The 19,891-nt window shown below is 38.2% G+C and overlaps 1 protein-coding gene across 2 annotated transcripts in view; it reads left to right on the top strand.

The window, feature by feature from the left end:
- The window catches only part of ANK2 (ankyrin 2), a 700,765-nt gene that overhangs the window by 100,707 nt on the left and 580,167 nt on the right, over nucleotides 1–19,891 (top strand). Inside the window, exon 1 of one of the 2 annotated variants that reach the window (XM_070371966.1) lies at nucleotides 15,442–15,581. The exons of the other annotated variant lie outside the window; for it this stretch is intronic. The gene's annotated coding sequence lies outside the window, so the exon portion shown is untranslated. Of the gene's footprint in view, nucleotides 1–15,441; nucleotides 15,582–19,891 lie in introns of those variants that run through there. 2 annotated transcript variants of the gene reach the window in all.

Below are 19,891 nucleotides of genomic sequence, written 5' to 3'. Positions count from 1 at the left end.
GCCAAGGAAGAACAGGTTGGAAGCCTGGAAGTGCCTACCACTGAGGGAGGGTGTGACCACATGGCCATATCATCCCTGAATGTAAAGTCCTCAAGGAATGGAGGGCTGGGCTTAGACCATGGTTTGTAGGAAAAGTAGACTTCCAACATTCAGATTTAGTTGTATCATGAAGATGGTGAATGATGTGCAGGTATGAGAGAAACAGAAAATTCTGTTAAAAAAAAAATTTACAGTTAAGCTTCTTACATTTTTACGGGGAGAAAGAAGGCCAGAAGGCATCTCTAGCACCTGCTGTTTGTTGCCCATCCTCATAACAGGTGATGTGAACCAATGGAGTGGGCCAGGCCAGTAACTAGCTGAGAGAGCCTTTGCTTTCTTTTATTTAAAAAAAAATTTTGGAGCATAGTTGATTTACAATGTTTTGTTAGTTTCAGATGTACAGCAAGGTGAATCAGTTATACATATTTTTTTTTTGTAATAGAGCTGTCTTATTTATTTTAAAAATTTTAATTGGAGGCTAATTACTTTACAATATTGTTGAGTCTTTTCTTATTCCAGCTTTATTGAAGTTTAATTGGCAAATAAATTTGTATAGGTCTAAAACATATGAAGATGTAAGAATGAGGACAGAAAAATGAATAGGAAAATAGGTCAGGAAAATGTGCAAAATGTGTCAGAAGAAAGATTGCTTGTTTGTTTACATGTCAGTCATTAAGCATTAATTGTTCTTTCACTGTGCACCTCAAAAATGATACTGTATTACTTTGGGATCTTTTTTTTTTTAAGTCGCTCAGTCGTGTCCAACTCTTTGCGACCCCTTGGACACCAGGCTCTTCTGTCCATGGATTTTCTAGGCAAGAGTACTGGAGTGGCTTGCCATTTTCTTCTCCAGAGTACTTTGGGATCTGATCTTGGTCAGGGAACTAGATCCCATGTGCTGCAACTAAAGATCCCGCATGCCACAATGAAGATGGAAGATCCTGTGTGCTCTAACTAAGATCCAGTGTGGCCAAATACACAAAAATAACTATTGAAAAAGAAAATCATATCTATTTGTAGAGGACATGGGGAGAATTATGTTCGTTGATATAATGTGTTTAGTATGTTACCTGGCATGCAGCAAAGACTTTATTAAGAATCAAAATTGAGAGCCTGGAGTCTTGGCCACTGGACCACCAGGAAAGTCCCAATAGATATTATTTTAATCTCCATTTTATAACTGAGGAAACTGAGACAAAAGAGTTACCTTTAGATAGAAAGTAGCAGAAGAGGGTTTTGAGTCTAGAATCATAACATTAAGTAAATACTTTCTAATTATTCTCCAATGATTGATGTCTATAATGAGAAATATTCAGTAGAAGAATACAGGCTTATAGTAAATATACTTATAAGTGACTCCATACATGTCAGCCTCACAAACTAATTGAGAAAGATGTCTGAATTAAGATATTATTTTTACGTTTCAATTATTGATAGTTAAAATCTGATTTAAAGAATGATTGAGAAAATTATGTTCTCTATTTTGACATATACTCTTTGGCAGTACTTCAAGACAACAAAGTGCAATAAAATGTCACCAAAGAAGAATAATTTGAAATCAGTATCACTAATTGTATGTAAATGGGTATTTCTTAAGTAATCAAAATCAGTGATAATTAAAATAACCTTAACCTATTTATAATCCTTTTTAAAGGTTGTGCAATGTGATTTATTAGATGTATACAGTGTGAGATGATAAATGAACACATCAGCTCACCTAGTTACCAGTTTTTATTGTTCTTTTGGTAATAGGCATGCTAACATACGTGAGGTGGTATTTCACTGCGGTTTTGATTTGCATTTCCCTAGTGGTAAACATTTAAAATTGTGCCTGTTGCCCATTTGTATGTCTTTGAAAACATGTCTGTTCATGTTCTCTGTCCGTTTTTTAATCATATTTTTGTTTGTTATTAAGTTGTGTGTATTCCTTGTATATTGTGGATATTAACCTCTTATAGCATATATGATTTGCAAGTATTTTCTCTTATTCCATAGGTTGCTCTTTCATTTTGTTGTTTCATTTGCTGTACAGAAGCTTCTTAGTTTGACATAGTCCCACTTATTTATTATTGCTTTTGTTGCCTGTGCTTTTGGTTTCCTATCCAAAAAATCCTTGCTAAGAAGTTGTTTTCCTGTTTTATTCTAGGACTTTCAAAGATTCAGGTCTTACATTTAAGTCTTAAACCATTTTGATTTAATTTTGGGGTATGGTGTAAGATAAGGGTCTAATTTCATTCTTTTACATGTAACTGTCCAGTTTTCCCAACACTGTTTTTTGGAAAAGATTATCTTTTACCTATTGTGTATTCTTGGTGTCCTTGTCAAAGACTGGATGACTGTATGTGCATGCATTTATTTCTGTTCCATATATCTGTGGGTCTTTTGTTGTTCCATATGAATTGTGGAAATTTTTCTATTTCTGTGAAAAATATCTTTGGAATTTTGATAGGTGTTGCATTAAATCTGTAGATTGCTTTGGAAATATGAATATTTTAACAGTATTAATTCTTCAAATTCATGGGTATAGGGTATTTTTCCATTGAGTTTTGTCTTTAATTTCTTTCATTCGTGTTTTATGGTTTTCAGTGTACAGGTCTTTCACCTTCTTGGTTATAATTATTCCTAAGTTTTTTTATTTTTTTGATGCTATTGTAAGTAGGATTGTTCTTTTTTTAAATTGTCATTTCTGATAGTTGGATGTTAGTATATACAAACAGAACTTTGTACAGTGTACAAACAGATTTTTGTACATTGATTTTGTGTCCTGCAACTTTACTGAATTTATTTATTAATTCTAAGTTTGCGTGCGTGTGTGTGTGTGTGTGTATGTAGTCTTTAGTGTTTTCTATATATAAGGGCATGTCATCTGCAAACAATTTTACTTCTTTCTTTTCTATTTGGATGCCTTTGTTTCTGTTGCCTTATTACTCTGGCTAAAACTTCTGGTACTATGCTGAAGAGAAGTGCCAAAGTGGGCATCTTTGTCTTTTTCCTGACCTTACAGATGTTTTCAACTTTTCACTATTGAGTATGATGTTAAATGTGGGCTTGTATTATATATACATATATAATACATATTATATTGAGTATAATGTTAGATGTGGCTTGTATATATTCTTTTGTTGAGGTACATTCCATCTATACCTAATTTCTTGAGGGTTTTATCATGAAAGGATGTTGAAAATCTTGATGCTTTGTATGCCCCAGACACTGACCTAGCCTCTGAGGAGACCATTATAAAGTATTCAGAGGAAGGCCCTGTGTTCCAAGAGCTAATATCCTGGTTGCAGTTTAAGACCCCAGGGAATTAGGGACTGTGACAAAGTATAGCCCGAAGGCTCTGTGGACTTTTGTATCTTTTTTTTTTTAAAGATTGTGTGGGGCAAACAAAATGAGTCTGCAGGGGAACCTGGCTTTTGGGAGGGCTGTTTGTTACTTTCTCCTGAAGGATCAAGTTTCTTAGCATGGTTTCCGAGGCCCTCTCTAACTGCAGTCTCTTTCCATCCTTTTTCTGCTGTTCCATAACTCTCACTCTATTAGTACAGAACTGTTTCTAGTCCTCGCACACACTGTGCTGTTTTGCATCTCTGTTTGTTGTTTTCTCTGTTGCCTGTCTCCTATTACAGCTGCTGTTACAATGCCTGCTACTCATTAACTGTAGGTTGAATTGAACTGAATTACTCAGCATTACTTAAGTGACTTAACATCTTGTTGAGAAGACAAACGTGTATGCAAACACCTTCATGGAAGTACATGCAGGTACCATAATAAGTGCATGGTTCTAGGACCTAAGGAATGATATTTTAGAGCAATGAAAAAGTGCAAATACAATTCACAGTCAATATTTTTTTAGGAGAACTGGAAAATGGCAGAGATACTGGGTGATGGGTGATTTTTATTCATAATTTTAGAAAAGATCATCTTTGGATTGTGATGTACAATTGGGTTTGCCATTGGTTCTCAGCAAAATTTAGAATGAACTGAAAATATGTGAGCATTCAGATTGGGAAGAGATGATCATTAGGAATCAGTATGGGTTTACAAAGAGCAGGTGAGATCAAACTTGCTCCTTTTTTCATAAATCTCCTAGTTGATAAGGAAATGCTAAAGATCCACTATTTCAACTCAGCCTTGGGTAATCCCCCAGAATGAAGTATTTGGTTATTTTGTCATTGGACTTGGTTCTTTTCTCTTTGTTAGGCATGTTTATTACATTTGCAGATGACTAAGTTTTAATTCCTTGAAAGTAAAATTAGGATTTATAGGTAAGTAAGTAAGAGGATGAGATGGCTGAATGGCATCACTGACTCGATGGACGTGAGTCTGAGTGAACTCCGGGAGTTGGTGATGGACAGGGAGGCCTGGCGTGCTGCGATTCATGGGGTCGCAAAGAGTCGGACACGACTGAGTGATTGATCTGATCTGAAGTGTTAGTTGCTCAGTCATGCCCAACTCTTTGTGACCCATGGACTTGCAGCTCACCAGGCTCCTCTGTCCATGAGATTTTCTGGGCAGTGATACTGGAGTTGGTTGCCATTTCCTTCTCCAGGGGATCTTCCCAACCCAGGGATGGAACCCAAGTCTCCTGCACTGCAGGCAGCTTCTTTACCATCTGAGCCACCAGGGATGTATAGTTAGGCTGAAATGATGGACCATTGTTGAAAAGATGAAATTTCATAAGGATACATATAACGATATATATATACAAATAGATTCAGCATTCATCTGCTTATGTTCAAGAAAATCTATTAATATTTTAAGAACAATTTAGAGGAAAAGTTCTAGTGATTTTAGTTGACTGCAGGCTCATTCTGAGCCAGTAGTGTAGAGGACTGCCAAGAAAAGTGGATACAAATCGACACTGCATTAGTGACAGCTGAGTGTTCAGGATAAGATAAATAATAATCCCACTTCTTTATGTTTCTCAGACCACATATATTTGGAGTCTTGAGTCCTTAGATCTGAGTTTCACATTTCAAGAGGAAACACTGACAAATTGGAGCATATTTGGAAGTGGGTAAGCAGGACAATGAAGAAAATGGAAAATCATGTCAGACAGGAAATGGCTGAATAAACTGGGAACTTAATTGCTGTCTTCAGTTATGTAGAAGAAGGAGTACATAAATTATATGTCACTCCAGAGAGCAGAACCGAAACAGTGGGGTTGTGAAGTTTGAAGGAAGCACATTATAACTCAATATGCTAAAGAATTAAAAACTAGAGCTCCTAAAATTTGAATGAGATTACTTATTAATTGTCAGTAATACAGAGATGATAATTCTTTCCAATTCAATTTTAATCAAACTGCAATAGAAAATAAACAAAAATGAGATTTTGGGGGAGGTTGGGGGCAGATTCCAAAAATTACCTACAAAAACAAATGGACAGGGAAAGAAAAATACTGGATGATATCACTTACATGTGGAATCTAAAAAAATAACTGAATTAGTGAATATAATAACAGCAAACATAAACAACAGTATCAAAAAACAAATGGGCAATAATGGATTTAAAAATTGGTAAGATAAGTGTTTTATTATTACATAAAGCTATAATGATTAAATTAATATGACACTGGTATAGACAAGTTATTGGAATAATTATCTCAGAAATAGGCCCTAATATATCAACACTTTAATAAAAGACAAAAGAAGTATAACAATTGAGGAGAAAGAGAAGGATTATTTAATCAATATTTTAGTACAACTGGTTTTATAATTGAGGAAAGACAAAATACTGCAAAAAGCAATCCAGGTAATTTAAATTGTTAAATAGTTTTTAAAAAGTCAAGCCATAAAAATTAGAAGTGAATATTTAGAAAGCTCTTGGACTTCGAAAGAACTTTTCTGTGTTACTATGTTTTACAATAAAACCTATCAAATATGAAAATAAATGGAGTGAATAGCATGACAAATACCCATACACGCCTATATAGGTTTATTGATCATTAACATTAGCCATATTTACTTAATTTTATTTTTAAAGCATTTGAAAATAAATCAGAGCATATTGCTTTATCCCTAGATTCTATATATTCATCTCTAAAGATGTTTTTCCTAAGCATTATTATCACAATAAAACATTAATAAAAATTTCCTGATATCTTCTAATATTCAGTACACATTCACATTCTCTCAGTTGTCCCCAAAGGGCGTGGTTTTTTCTTTGCTTGTTATTAGCTAATTTGCCAAAAAAGGATCTAATCAGTGACACACAGGGCTGTTACCATTGGGCTATTATAGATCACATTTCTCTGTTAGTCCAGGAAAGTTCCTCCCTTCTCTACGCCTTCTTTTTAAAAATTATATATACTTGTTCAGATTTGGCCTTGGAGTACAGAATGAAGCAGGGCAAAGGCTAATAGAGCTTTGCCAAGAGAATGCACTGGTCATAGCAAACACCCTCTTCCAACAACACAAGAGAAGACTCAACACATGAACATCACCAGATGGTCAACACCGAAATCAGATTGATTATATTCTTTGCAGCCAAAGATGGAGAAGCTCTATACAGTCAGCAAAAACAAGACCGGGAGTTGACTGTGGCTCAGATCATAAACTGGAGAAGGCACTGGCAACCCACTCCAGTATTCTTGCCTGGAAAATCCCTTGGGAGGAGCCTGGTAGGCTGTAGTCCATGGGGTCGCTAAGAGTCAGACACGACTGAGCAACTTCACTTTCACTTTTCACTTTCATGCATTGGAGAAAGAAATGGCAAACCACTCCATTCTTCTTGCCTGGAGAGTCCCAGGAATGGGGGACCCTGGTGGGCTGCCATCTGTGGGGTTGCATAGAGTCAGATGCAACTGAAACGACTTAGTAGCAGCAGCAGATCTTGAACTCCTTATTGCCAAATTCAGACTTAAATTGAAGAAAGTAGGGAAAACAACTAGACCATTCAGGTATGACCTAAATCAAATCCCTAATGATCATACAGTGGAAGTGATAAATTTAAGGGACTAGATCTGATAGAGAGCCTGATGAACTATGGACAGAGGTTTGTGACATTGTACAGGAAACAGGGATCAAGATCATCCCCAAGAAAAAGAAATGTAAAAAAGCAAAATGGCTGTCTGAGGAGGCCTTACAAATAACTGTGAAAAGAAGAGAAGCGAAAAGCATAGGAGAAAAGGAAAGATATACCCATTTGAATGCAGAGTTCCAAAGACTAGCAAGGAGAGATAAGAAAGCCTTCCTCGGTGATCAGTGCAAAGAAATAGAGGGAAACAATAGAATGGGAAAGACTAGAGATTACTTCAAGAAAATTAGAGATACCAAGGGAACATTTCATGCAAAGATGGGCTCAACAAAGGACAGAAATGGTATGGACCTAACAGAAGTGGAAGATTTTAAGCAGAGGTGGCAAGAATACACAGAGGAACTGTACAAAAAAGATCTTCATGACCCAGATAATCACAATGGTGTGATCACTCACCTAGAGCCAGACATCCTGGAGTCTGAAGTCAAGTGGGCCTTAGAAAGCATCACTACAAAGTTAGTGGAGGTGATGGAATTCCAGTTGAGCTATTTCAAATCCTGAAAGATGATGCTGTGAAAGTGCTGCACTCAATATGCCAGCAAGTTTGGAAAACTCAGCAGTGGCCACGGGACTAGAAAAGGTCAGTTTTCATTCCAATCCCAAAGAAAGGCAATGCCAAAGAATGCTCAAACTACTGCACAATTGCACTCATCTCACATGCTAGTAAAGTAATGCTCAAAATTCTCCAAGCCAGACTTCAGCAATACGTGAACCGTGAACTTCCAGATGTTCAAGTTGGTTTTAGAAAAGGCAGAGGAACCAGAGATCAAATTGCCAACATCTGCTGGATCATCGAAAAAGCAAGAGAGTTCCAGAAAAATGTCTATTTCTGCTTTATTGACTATGCCAAAGCCTTTGACTGTGTGGATCACAATAAACTGTGGAAAATTCTGAAAGAGGTGGGGATACTTGACCACCTGACCTGCCTCTTGAGAAACCCCTATGCAGGTCAGGAAGCCACAGTTAGAACTGGACATGGAACAACAGACTGGTTCCAAATAGGAAAAGGAGTACATCAAGGCTGTATATTGTCACACTGCTTATTTAACTTATATTCAGAATACATTATGAGAAATGCTGGGCTGCAAGAAGCACAAGCTGGAATCAAGATTGCCAGGAGAAATATCAATAACCTCAGATATTATCAATAACTGCAGATGACACCAACCTTATGGCAGAAAGCAAAGAAGAACTAAAGAGCGTCTTGATGAAAGTGAAAGAGGAGAGTGAAAAAGTTGGCTTAAAACTCAACATTCAGAAAACAAAGATCATGGCATCCAGTCCCATCACTTTACTGGAAACAGTGGCTGACTTTATTTTGGGGGGCTCCAAAATCACTGCAGATGGTGACTGCAGCCATGAAATGAAAAGACGCTTACTTCTTGGAAGAAAAATTATGACCAACCTAGACATTCAAAAGCAGAGACATTACTTTGTGAACAAAGGTCCATCTGGTCAAGGCTATGGTTTTTCCATTGGTCATGTATGGATGTGAAAGTTGGACTATAAAGAAAACTGAGCGCTGAAGAATTGATGCTTTTGAACTGTGGTGTTGGAGAAGACTCTTTGAGAGTCCTTTGGACTGCAAGGAGATCCAACCAGTCCATCCTAAAGGAGATCAGTCCTGGGTGTTCATTGGAAGGCTGATGCTGAAGCTGGAACTCCAATACTTTGGCCATCTGACGCGAAGAACTGACTCATTGGATAAGACCCTGATTCAGATAAGACTCATTGAATAAGACCCTGGGAAAGATTGAAGGTGGAAGGAGAAAGGGACAACAGAGGATGAGATGGTTGGATGGCATCACCGACTTGATGGGTGTGAGTTTGAGTAAATTCCTAGAGTTGGTGATGGACAGGGAGCCCTGGCGTGCTGCAGTCCATGGGGTCACAAAGAGTTGGACATGACTGAGCGACTGAACTGAACTGAACTGTTCGAGAGACTGGGTCAATTTTTTGGTAGAATGCACCTTCTGGTAAAATTCCACCCTCTGGACTTCAGTGATTGTTTCCTTCTGGTTTTATTTCACTTTTCATTAACTCTCCATTGTATTTTCTGTAAACTGAAAATTGTGATCTCAAGTTATGAATAAAGTCAGGTAAAACATTCTTGTCAGGAATACTTCATGACCGATGCTGTGAATGTCATGTTATTTTAGGAGTTGCATAATACCCAGTTGTTTTTCTTTTTTAATGGGAAGCTCCTTCACTGGATTGATGGTTAATGTCAAAGTTGCCACATCAGTCCATTGTAAAGTTCCCACCTTTTCCCTTGAGGCAAGTAAATATTCTATGTGTTGATAACTTGGCAGCAGATTAGTATCCAGTCCCTTGTCAACTTCATACTCAATGGTTTTAGCATCCATTGCTGATTCTTGCCTTAACCACATTTTCCATTACAAGTTGCAAAATGATGACTTTCCCAATTCTATCAATCTTTTTGCATTCAGTCATTTTGCATTTATTAATTGGAATTCTGTCAAAAAGAGCTTTCCCTTGTCAGTTGGAGCTAATTGTTACTCTGAAGTACAGTTCCACATGGAAAAGAAAGAATTAATACTTAAATTGCTCTCTTTACCAAGTTTCTTACAATTAAATTTATTTTTAATTAAAGGATAATTGCTTTACAATATTTTGTTGGTTTCTGCCAAACATCAACATGAATCAGCCAGAGGTGTACCTATATTCCCTCCCTCTTGAACCTCTCTCCCACCTCCCTCTGCATCCCACACCTCTTTACCAATTTTTGAGTAAGGAATTAGTAGTCAATGTGTTAATTTTTTTCCTGTGTTGAGTGTCTTTAGAATTTTTACATATTCAAGTACATCAATCAACTGTAGTATTCTTCATGATGCTGTGATTGTGTTTTGGTTAATGTACATTAACCAAATAATCACGATGGTGTGATTACTCACCTAGAGCCAGACACCCTGGAGTCCGAAGTCAAGTGGGCCTTAGGAAGCATCACTACGAACAAAGCTGGTGGAGGTGATGGAATTCCAGTCGAGCTATTTCAAATCCTGAAAGATGATGCTGTGAAAGTGCTGCACTCAATATGCCAGCAAATTTGGAAAACTCAGCAGTGCATTGAAAAGCGGCTGTGAAAAGACACCATAGAAATACAGAGTTAACTGAGAAGTCCTAATTGTTTCATTCCTTAGCTGTTCACTTCCAGGCAACAGAGATGCAAGTGAGTAAGCTCTCTGTAGGTTTCAGCCTCCAGCTTTTGAGATGCTCAGTTGATACAGAGCAGAGTAGACATTAGCTGACCCCCCACTGAGGCTTGCCCAGATTGAAGATTTGAGCAAAGAATTAATGTTTTAAGTCAAGTGTGGTGTGGCTCTTTAGATAGCCACAGTAATCAGGACAGATGTTTTCATGAAGCTGGTCTTTGGGAGTCTCCGCAAATCGATTCCTGTGTCCTTTGACACAGTGCCAGTGCTCTTCAGTAGTTTCCCTCTTTTCTGGCATAAGAGAATGTCCTGAGTTTACCTTGTGCATTCTCTGCCTAGATCTGAAATCAGCCTCTTCTCCTACAACCCCGTAAAAACTTTTTACTAGGTAATAGTATTTAGGTTTCAAAATCTGGGCATTAGGAATGCTTTTCATGAAACAAGTTGTAATAAAAGAATTACAAACTTGATGACAATAAAACATTTCAGCATATTTCCCAAAAGCAGAATTGAAAGACAAACTATGAAGCTTAGCAGAATGGACGAGAATACTAAAATTCCAATAAAAATAAAAAATGACATGAATAAGCAATTCCCAAAAGATGGAATGCTAATGAGCAGTAAATCATCTTTAACTTGCTAATAATAAGAGAGAACATATACTGTTATTGTCCTTTATCAATTCATTAGAATTTCTTTGAAAGAAATAAGCTTCAATGTTGATAAAAGTATGGTAAAACTATAATCTTGTACACATTGGTGGAAATGTCGCTTGATTTTTGGCTTTCTGCTAAGTACCTTGGAAATATGAATTAAGTTGCAGTATTAAAAATTGCAGCCACTTGTATTAGTTAGGATAGAGCCTCAGATGCTGTGACAAAGAGGTGCCAAATAAAGTATCTTAAAAAAATTTATTTTTCTCCCACTTAATAGTCCATAGTAAGTGCTCTAGGTTGGAAGAAAAGCTCTGCTTTCTCTGGTCATTTGGGGGCCCTGTTTCCTTCCCTTCTCTTGCTCTGCCATTTCCAAAGTGTTAAAGCTGTGTGGTTGATGCCAGGTCACAGGTAAGTATGTGTTGCAGTTCATATGAAGGGAAAAGAAAGAAGTCTAGAATAAGCCATTTTAAACAGGAGATGTAGAATTCTGCTTACAAGGCCTCATCTAGCAAGGGAGGTTGGGAGCTATAGTCTGCTCAATTAACTACGTATCTAGCTTAAACATTATTACTTTGGAAGAAGGCCATATCCTTCAATTAAATAATTCCACTTTCTGATAGTCTATCCTAGTGAAATAAATCAGTTACAGAAAATATGTTAATTACTTAAGAATAATAATTCAGCCAAGGAGAGTAATGTTCAGTATCATACTTACTAGAGAAGAAAGGCTCTTGAAAAACATCTATGCACTATTATTGAAGGGTTTTAGAGGCCATGGTAAGGAATTAAATGAGATGGGAAACTGCTGGAAAGTTTTAAGTAGCAGAATGATTCAATTTGATTAAGAAGAACATTCTGGTTCCTCTATGGAGGACAGAGGAGGCAGTTGCCATAGTCTAGGAGACAAATGGTGATGTAGTTTGGACCAGGGTTTTAGCAGTAGCAGTGGTAGTCTTTTAAATATTAAACTTTCATTAGCTTTATAGATTTGGAAGGAGTATTTTGTCTGTGAGGCCAGATTTCCTACTTAGCCCATATAGTAAGAGATAACGGCAAAATATCACTAAGTGAGGTATTGGTACAGACACTTATCTGGAAAATGTTATTTTAAAATGTTCAAGTTAATTATGTTTATAAAGTTAAAGGTGAGCAAAATGCCAAGAAACGAAAGGATACTTCTCAAGTAAAATAATACATCAATTTCATTTTCTTGTGTTTTAATCAATATGCTCTTTCCTACAGAATAATCAAAAGCACTTTAGCTTTGTTCTTTAAAGTGGATCGTGTTGTTTTTCTTGTGCTTTTATTAAAGCTATAATATCAGTGTTTAGATAATATCTATACATCCTCTTTGTTATGGAAATAATCTAGTATCAGATCAGATCAGTCGCTCAGTCGTGTCCGACTCTTTGCGACCCCATGAATCGCAGCACGTGAGGCCTCCCTGTCCATCACCAACTCCCAGAGTTCACTCAGACTCACGTCCATCGAGGCGGTGATGCCATCCAGCCATCTCATCCTCTGTCGTCCTCTTCTCCTCTTGCCCCCAATCCCTCCCAGAATCAGAGTCTTTTCCAATGAGTCAACTCTTCGTATGAAGTGGACAAAGTACTGGAGTTTCAGCTTTAGCATCATTCCTTCCAAAGAAATCCCAGGGCTGATCTCCTTCAGAATGGACTGGTTGGATCTCCTTGCAGTCCAAGGGACTCGCAAGAGTCTTCTCCAACACCACAGTTCAAAAGCATCAATTCTTCGGCGCTCAGCCTTCTTCACAGTCCAACTCTCACATCCATACATGACCACAGGAAAAACCATAGCCTTGACTAGACGAACCTTTGTTGGCAAAGTAATGTCTCTGCTTTTGAATATGCTATCTAGGTTGGTCATAACTTTCCTTCCAAGGAGTAAGCGTCTTTTAATTTCATGGCTGCAGTCACCATCTGCAGTGATTTTGGAGCCCAGAAAAATAAAGTCTGACACTGTTTCCACTGTTTCCCCATCTATTTCCCATGAAGTGATGGGACCGGATGCCATGATCTTCATTTTCTGAATGTTGAGCTTTAAGCCAACTTTTTTACTCTCCACTTTCACTTTCATCAAGAGGCTTTTTAGTTCCTCTTCACTTTCTGCCATAAGGGTGGTGTCATCTGCATATCTGAGGTTATATTTCTCCTGGCAATCTTGATTCCAGCTTGTGTTTCTGCCAGTCCAGCATTTCTCATGATGTACTCTGCATATAAGTTAAATAAACAGGGTGACAATATACAGCCTTGACGTACTCCTTTTCCTATTTGGAACCAGTCTGTTGTTTCATGTCCAGTTCTAACTGTTGCTTCCTGACCTGCGTACAAATTTCTCAAGAGGCAGGTGAGGTGGTCTGGTATTCCCATCTCTTGAAGAATTTTCCACAGTTTATTGTGATCTACGCAGTCAAAGGCTTTGGCATAGTCAATAAAGCAGAAATAGATGTTTTTCTGGAACTCTCTTGCTTTTTCGATGATCCAGCAGATGTTGGCAATTTGATCTCTGGTTCCTCTGCCTTTTCTAAAACCAGCTTGCACATCTGGAAGTTCACGGTTCACATATTGCTGAAGCCTTGCTTGGAGAATTTTGAGCATTACTTTACTAGCATGTGAGATGAGTGCAATTGTACGGTAGTTTGAGCATTCTTTGGCATTGCCTTTCTTTGGGATTGGAATGAAAACTGCCCTTTTCCAGTCCTGTGGCCACTGCTGAGTTTTCCAAATTTGCTGGCATATTGAGTGCAGCGCTTTCACAGCATCATCTTTCAGGATTTGAAATAGCTCAGCTGGAATTCCATCATCTCCACTAGCTTTGTTCGTAGTGATGCTTTCTAAGGCCCACTTGACTTCACTTTCCAGGATGTCTGGCTCTAGGTCAGTGATCACACCATCGTGATTATCTGGGTTGTGAAGCTCTTTTTTGTACAGTTCTTCTGTGTATTCTTGCCATCTCTTCTTAATATCTTCTGCTTCTGTTAGGTCCATACCATTTCTGTCCTTTATTGAGCCCATCTTTGCATGATATGTTCCTGTCTAATAATCTATTAATGTATATAATTATTCACCTTATAATTTATCTGTCATATATATGTAATATTTAAGTCATCTATTTGTTTTGCGTCAAGCTTGTGATATTTTTTCGTGAGATTACCAGGTTGTATGGAATTCAATATGAGATTCCGTGAGGCAACTAATTTCCATTTGATCTCTATTGGGAATAATCCACATAAAGAATAAAACTGTTTTGAGCCAATTCATTCTCACTACTTATTGAAAAACTATCATGTTTAAGTTACTGTAAGTAATACCGAGTTGCATGACATACAGTGGGTTTATAAGCTGGTTACAGAGATCCAGTTTCCACATAAACATCTGAAGTGAAGTTGATTAACCAAAGTAATGGAAGTAATACAGTTAAAGCAGACAGAGCGAATCTTCCTCTTGATTGGGGAAGAATGTATTTTCTGGTCATTGCCGCCTAGCTTGGCTAATATTTTGCTTCATAAAAGCATAATAATTTTGGTTATTCTTAAAGGTTATATTTGTTACCATTTATCATAATAAAATTAGGGTAAAACATGGTTTTGTTATCAGCATTCAGATTTAGTATTAGTTGCAGAACATATCATAAGGAGTCTTGATAAAGCTATTATTTCCACAGTTATTACAGAAATAGAATTAGAAGCCCTGTGCCAAATTAAAGAAAATACTGAAACTATGCATATTGTTCAAATGTTCACCTCCTCCCTGCAATTTAATATTCCACCTTTGTTGCTAGGTATCTGGTAGGTGATCAGTAAATTGTCACTGAATGAATAAATAGAAGCATTAATAGAAGATCCTGACTTTCTACCTATTACTTATCTGTCTCTCTAGGTCTACAAATCTATTTCTATTGGACCGTATTATGAGTTCCCTCACAGTGGAATTATTGTAACTGGCCCTGAGTCTAGTGGTTACCTCCCTGAGATGATCTTCTGTTAACTAAAACCAGTGGTGACTAGCTTATAAAATCTACAGAGACCCCACCAATATTTTGTGATACATGTGTGTGTGTGTGTGTGTGTGTGTGTGTGTATAACGTGCGTGATAATTTACAGGAAGGTTGGGGAGTGGTAGTGATCTGCAGATAACTCCCCTGGTATTGGCATCGTGACAGTGGCTCATTTCTCACCTTCCCAGAACCAGGTGTGGAAGTCTGGTTACTTCCCATATAGCTGATAAATTCTGGCTGCAAACAAATCCAAGTGCTTTTCTTATTTTTCCTTCTGTTAGAAACAGAAGAAATCAGGCCAAAAAAATATTTTGTGAGCAAACAACAGTTCCTTATTCTGTACCACCTGCTTAAAGGCGAGCTAAAGGCACCCAAATGATGCAACCCACGAGTGTGGAAGAGGCTGGCGGATGGGCTGTCACGTCTGGCTGATCTGATGTCACAGCAGATCATGTGGTGCTCTGTGGGCAGCTGGGACTGGCCCGCCGAAAGCACATGGATTACAGTCTGAGGCTGTGATGGGAAAGTCGGCTCCTGGGCTACTGTCTCCCAGACATCAGCCTGCGGGGAAGCTGGGGGCTCTCCGATTTGCTCTGCTCCGGGACCCCTCCTGCTGCATGACTCACGGGCACAGAGCTGAGAGAAGCTGCTGCTCCCAGTAAGTGCTTAAAGAGGGGCTTTATTCAGAGCATTTTGGAAGCGGAAAGGAAGCGATGGTGTTGATGGGGGTGCCTGGAAGCCCTTTGTAAAACACTCTCCCAGAATCTGGGCTGGGCAGCATTGCTTTCTATGCCATCCTGGAGTTCACAGGCAGCGCCAATGTGCAAATGTCCCCCAGCCCTGATTTCGGTTTGTTTTCCACGTGATGTGGTTTTCTGAATTTCATTTTCTGTTTTTGTGATTGTAGTGTAGATACGCTGGATGTGGTTAAAGCGAACTGATTTCAGATTCGCAGACCCCTGGGTGGACTTGGTGTGGTCTCTGTGTGATAAGCGAGCGGGGAGAGAGGGTGGTGGCTCTCTGGGTCAGAATCACTGCTTATGTTAAGACATTGACTATGTCTGTGCTGGAGAAATATTTAGCAGTTGCCGTTTCTTTTCTGCTTTGGGTGAGTGTTGAGAGAGAAAGCAGGGTGAACCAGCAGTGAGGAGCATGTAGATTTAGAGTTACTGGTGTTGATAAATTGCCTTGTTTTTAATAGTCAAATTATGTTAGGTGGTGTCAGCTGGCGGAACAGGTGCCGGCAGTGGGAGAATGATGGAGTTCTCACTCCCTTTTCAAATTGTCTCGCCTGGTTCAAAAGCCCAATTAAAGAGTGATGAGAACTGCGAGAGTGCAGATTCCTAAGCCCAGCTTTTCGGGGCTATTTTTATTTTTTTGCTGGTAACATGTATCACATTCCCACACTTAAGCATCAGAAGAGATTCTCACCTTGGCAATGTTTAGGTGTGGCCTTTTTAGAGAACAGGAGAATAAATTCAGTAACATCTTACTGTTCTTTCTGGGCATATGACACTAAATGTTTCAGAGACTGAAAATTGTATGGTTGTAAGGGATTTTCAAGGGAAATTTAGAACAAATTGTTTGTCTTAGCATTTTTTTATGAAGACTTGACAGAGTTTTAGGTCAAGGTATATAGGATGTCCACTTGAAGGACAATAGCAAATAAATAGACTATGTCTTTAAGCATTGAAAAATATTTATTCTTTGTTTTATTTTGAGGGATAACTTTAGTCTTTTCTGTGAGTCTCTGCATGAACTGTGGACTTAGGGGCCAAAGACCAATTCCAGAAACATTTAAGCATTGAGGAAACTTTTGGGTGGGAAAGATGGTTAGGTGGGAGCAAAGAAAGTAAGCAGAGATGAGGTCTATTCTTTTTTTATAGCCTTTTGCAAGAGATGATTTAAGTCACAGAACATCACACAACAGACAAGAGCTTGCCCCACCCATAGTGCTGTGAACATGGATTATTCACTTGCCATTTTATTCCACTAAATTATATGAGCACTCAGTGCAGAGAGGGTTCCAATTCATCCTTTGAGCTCTGTGGAATAGAGTACAAGCCAAATAAAATGAAGCATAGAAAAATGAAGCTTCCCCCTGTTCTGCCCCACCCCACCTTGTCTGCCTTCCATATTGTTGAGTGAAGCCAGATTTATGCCGGAAAGGGCCTTGTCACTGCTTGTAATTTTGTTAGTTATTTCAGAGACGCTGACAAAGGCAGAGGAAATGCAGCTGGTACTCTGCCCGTGAAGTAGGTGAGCACAGTGTGAGGCGTGTCTTCAGAGGTGCTTTCACTGCCCTCTCTCTGCCTGAGACCACACCCCCTTTTTTGGCCGTGTGCCAAATACCATCTCTCTCTGAAGGGAAGCCTGATGAAGCGCTGTCCATGCTTGGGCGTGTTGATTCCTTGGACATAAACTCAAGGAGCCCTCATCTCTTTGAAAGAGAACACTGCCCACTTCTCAGGATAAAGATGCTCAAATATGGGAGTTTTAGAATTTCTTTTCTGCAAAAGTTGATACACGGCTATGAAAAGAAATGGAAGGAAATTACCCATTTCTCCATCTTACACACGCTCCATTTACTGTCTTTGCATTCCCTTGTCTTAATCTCATCTCTTTTGGCAGGCTATGATTAATGCAGAGAGGCCGTCTACACCCAACATTGCTACTTTTCAGGGAAAGCACGTGCAGGGAGGGACTTAGAGTTGAACAGACCTTATCCCCTTATTTTAAGAGGGGAAGACTGGCCAGAGTTATACATGTGGTGAGTGATAGAATTAGGACTAGCACCCAGATCTCAGTCTGCCTTCTGCAGTCACGTACGTGTCACAAGGAAAGAGTGTTTTCCTATGTCCTGAGGTTCCCCCCACCCAGCTTGAGGTTCTTTTAATTTAGGCGTGGTATTACTGGAGTTGTAAAACCACTGCAATTTCACTTTCATTAGAATATCTTGGAATAGATTGGAAAGTCCTTAAAGAGGAAATTTTCTTTTCCTTAGGGGTGTAGCATGTATATAGTCTTCACAGGTCATGTGGTGAGATCTCGAACACCTGATCATCAGTTTTCCAATCTTGCCTTCCTGGGAATGGGGACTACCTTAACTAATAAAAGTATTCTTGTTCAGTTTTGGCAAATCAAATACGCCAAGAACATTTAGAAACTTCTTTCCATTTGGGTAGTTTTCTGAGTCATATTAATGTTCTTTCTTTATGTAGGCCCTATTTATGGTGACATATTTAAAACTATTTATAAGAGATGCTTAATTTAAAATAAAATTTCAGCTTGACTTACTCTCCTAAGATTACTGCTAGACCCAAAAGAATTTTCAAAACATACTTATTGATTTAATGATAAGATATACAGAACACCACAATGCCTCTTATGAATATAAAAAATAATGTAGTCTTACACTGTTCTTCTATGGTATTAGAATGTCCATCTGTTCATTATTCAATCTAATTTTAGTCAGGGTGTGATTAACATAGTTGTTTGAAAATTTTTTTTCTAAAATATGAATAAATGTCACATTCATATATGTTAATGCTATTTGTAAAAGCAATAAACATGTAATTAGATTGGGTACAGTTTAATTACATTTTTTAGAAACCTTGACTACAATACAGAGGCCCTCTGATTATATCCTTAGTGTGCAATAATCCATTTCTACAGGTCCAGTAAGGGCATCTTTTCATTCTAGACTTTAAACTATAGTGATATATTGGGAGAAATTAGTTCTGGTAGCTTTGAGTGGTTTCAACAAGAATAATTGGAACACTGTTCTAAGAACCTGCACTCTCTAGCTCAGAAACAAATGGCTGCATGTGTGACATTTCTAAATGGTGACATAGTCAAGGAACCCTCTGAATTTTTAGTTTAGGCTTCAGGTTATGGAGAGGGGAAAAAAACAGAAAAGGGAAATTAGGCGTTAATGTTTCTAATAAGGGGGAGAGACTCCAAATAAAGGTACCACTTATTTTTTAAAAGATGTAACTAAGAGGAAATTAAAAAAAAAAAATGTTTGGTGGAGCCTCAATACAGTGAATAGCTGCTGTCATGGCTGTAAATTTCACTCTTAGGTCTTGGGTACCTGTAACTGGTTCCATGTAGGCCGAAAACACAAGCAAATATCTCTTGTTGTAAACAAAGCAACAGATTTAAGTTAATGCTAATGTGTTCACAGCCAGAGCCAAAAGCTTTTCAGGGTTATTATAACACACTGGGCTCTTAGCCCATCCATCTAAATGTCTAAAGTAGACTAAAGTTACGGATCAGCCCATTGTCTATACCATCCCACATGAGAGCCAGATGCTACTGTTTACTGTGCTAGTAACTCAGCCAGCTTCAATGTGAAATCTGAGATTGCAGTTTGGGGTCAGTGGAAGTTATAGATTGATTTTTCCAATCATGAATTCAAGCTCCTATGCTTCAGTCTGTTTTGATTAATGCTTCTTTTTAGAGCAATCTCTTAAACCTGATATATACCCAACTGTCGAAACTGTTGAGATGAAGAACTTCCTTGTGAAAACTGTTTATTGTCTTTTGGGCTATGGGTTTGGTATAGGTCTTTAGCATATTTTTGTCCTTTGTCTTGAGCACAGAAAGGAAGGCATGAAGATCTATTGCACAATACTACACTTGAAAATACCACTGCAACGCAGCCCTTGAGAAGACTGCATAGAAAAATAGTTCTGTGTATACCGATTTAGAACAAGACTACCTACTCCTCTCAGTTTCAGAGAAAATTCCATCATTCAAGACCCAGTATTGGGTTTTGTTGACTTATATATATATCTTATTTTAATCTTACTTCATTTGATTTGTGCCTTTTTATCAAATTTTCAGGAAGTATCATAAATAATAATAATAACAGCAATTGCCACGTGTTGAGAACTTCCCATATGGTATACCCTATACCAACATTTCATTTATCGTGGGCATTTCACAGATGGTAAGGTAAACTTG

This window comes from Bos mutus, chromosome 6, assembly GCF_027580195.1.
Source record: "Bos mutus isolate GX-2022 chromosome 6, NWIPB_WYAK_1.1, whole genome shotgun sequence".
NCBI classification, from domain to species: domain Eukaryota; kingdom Metazoa; phylum Chordata; class Mammalia; order Artiodactyla; family Bovidae; genus Bos; species Bos mutus.
Note: the sequence above shows the minus strand (reverse complement) of the source record. Positions and strands in the feature narration are given on the sequence as shown.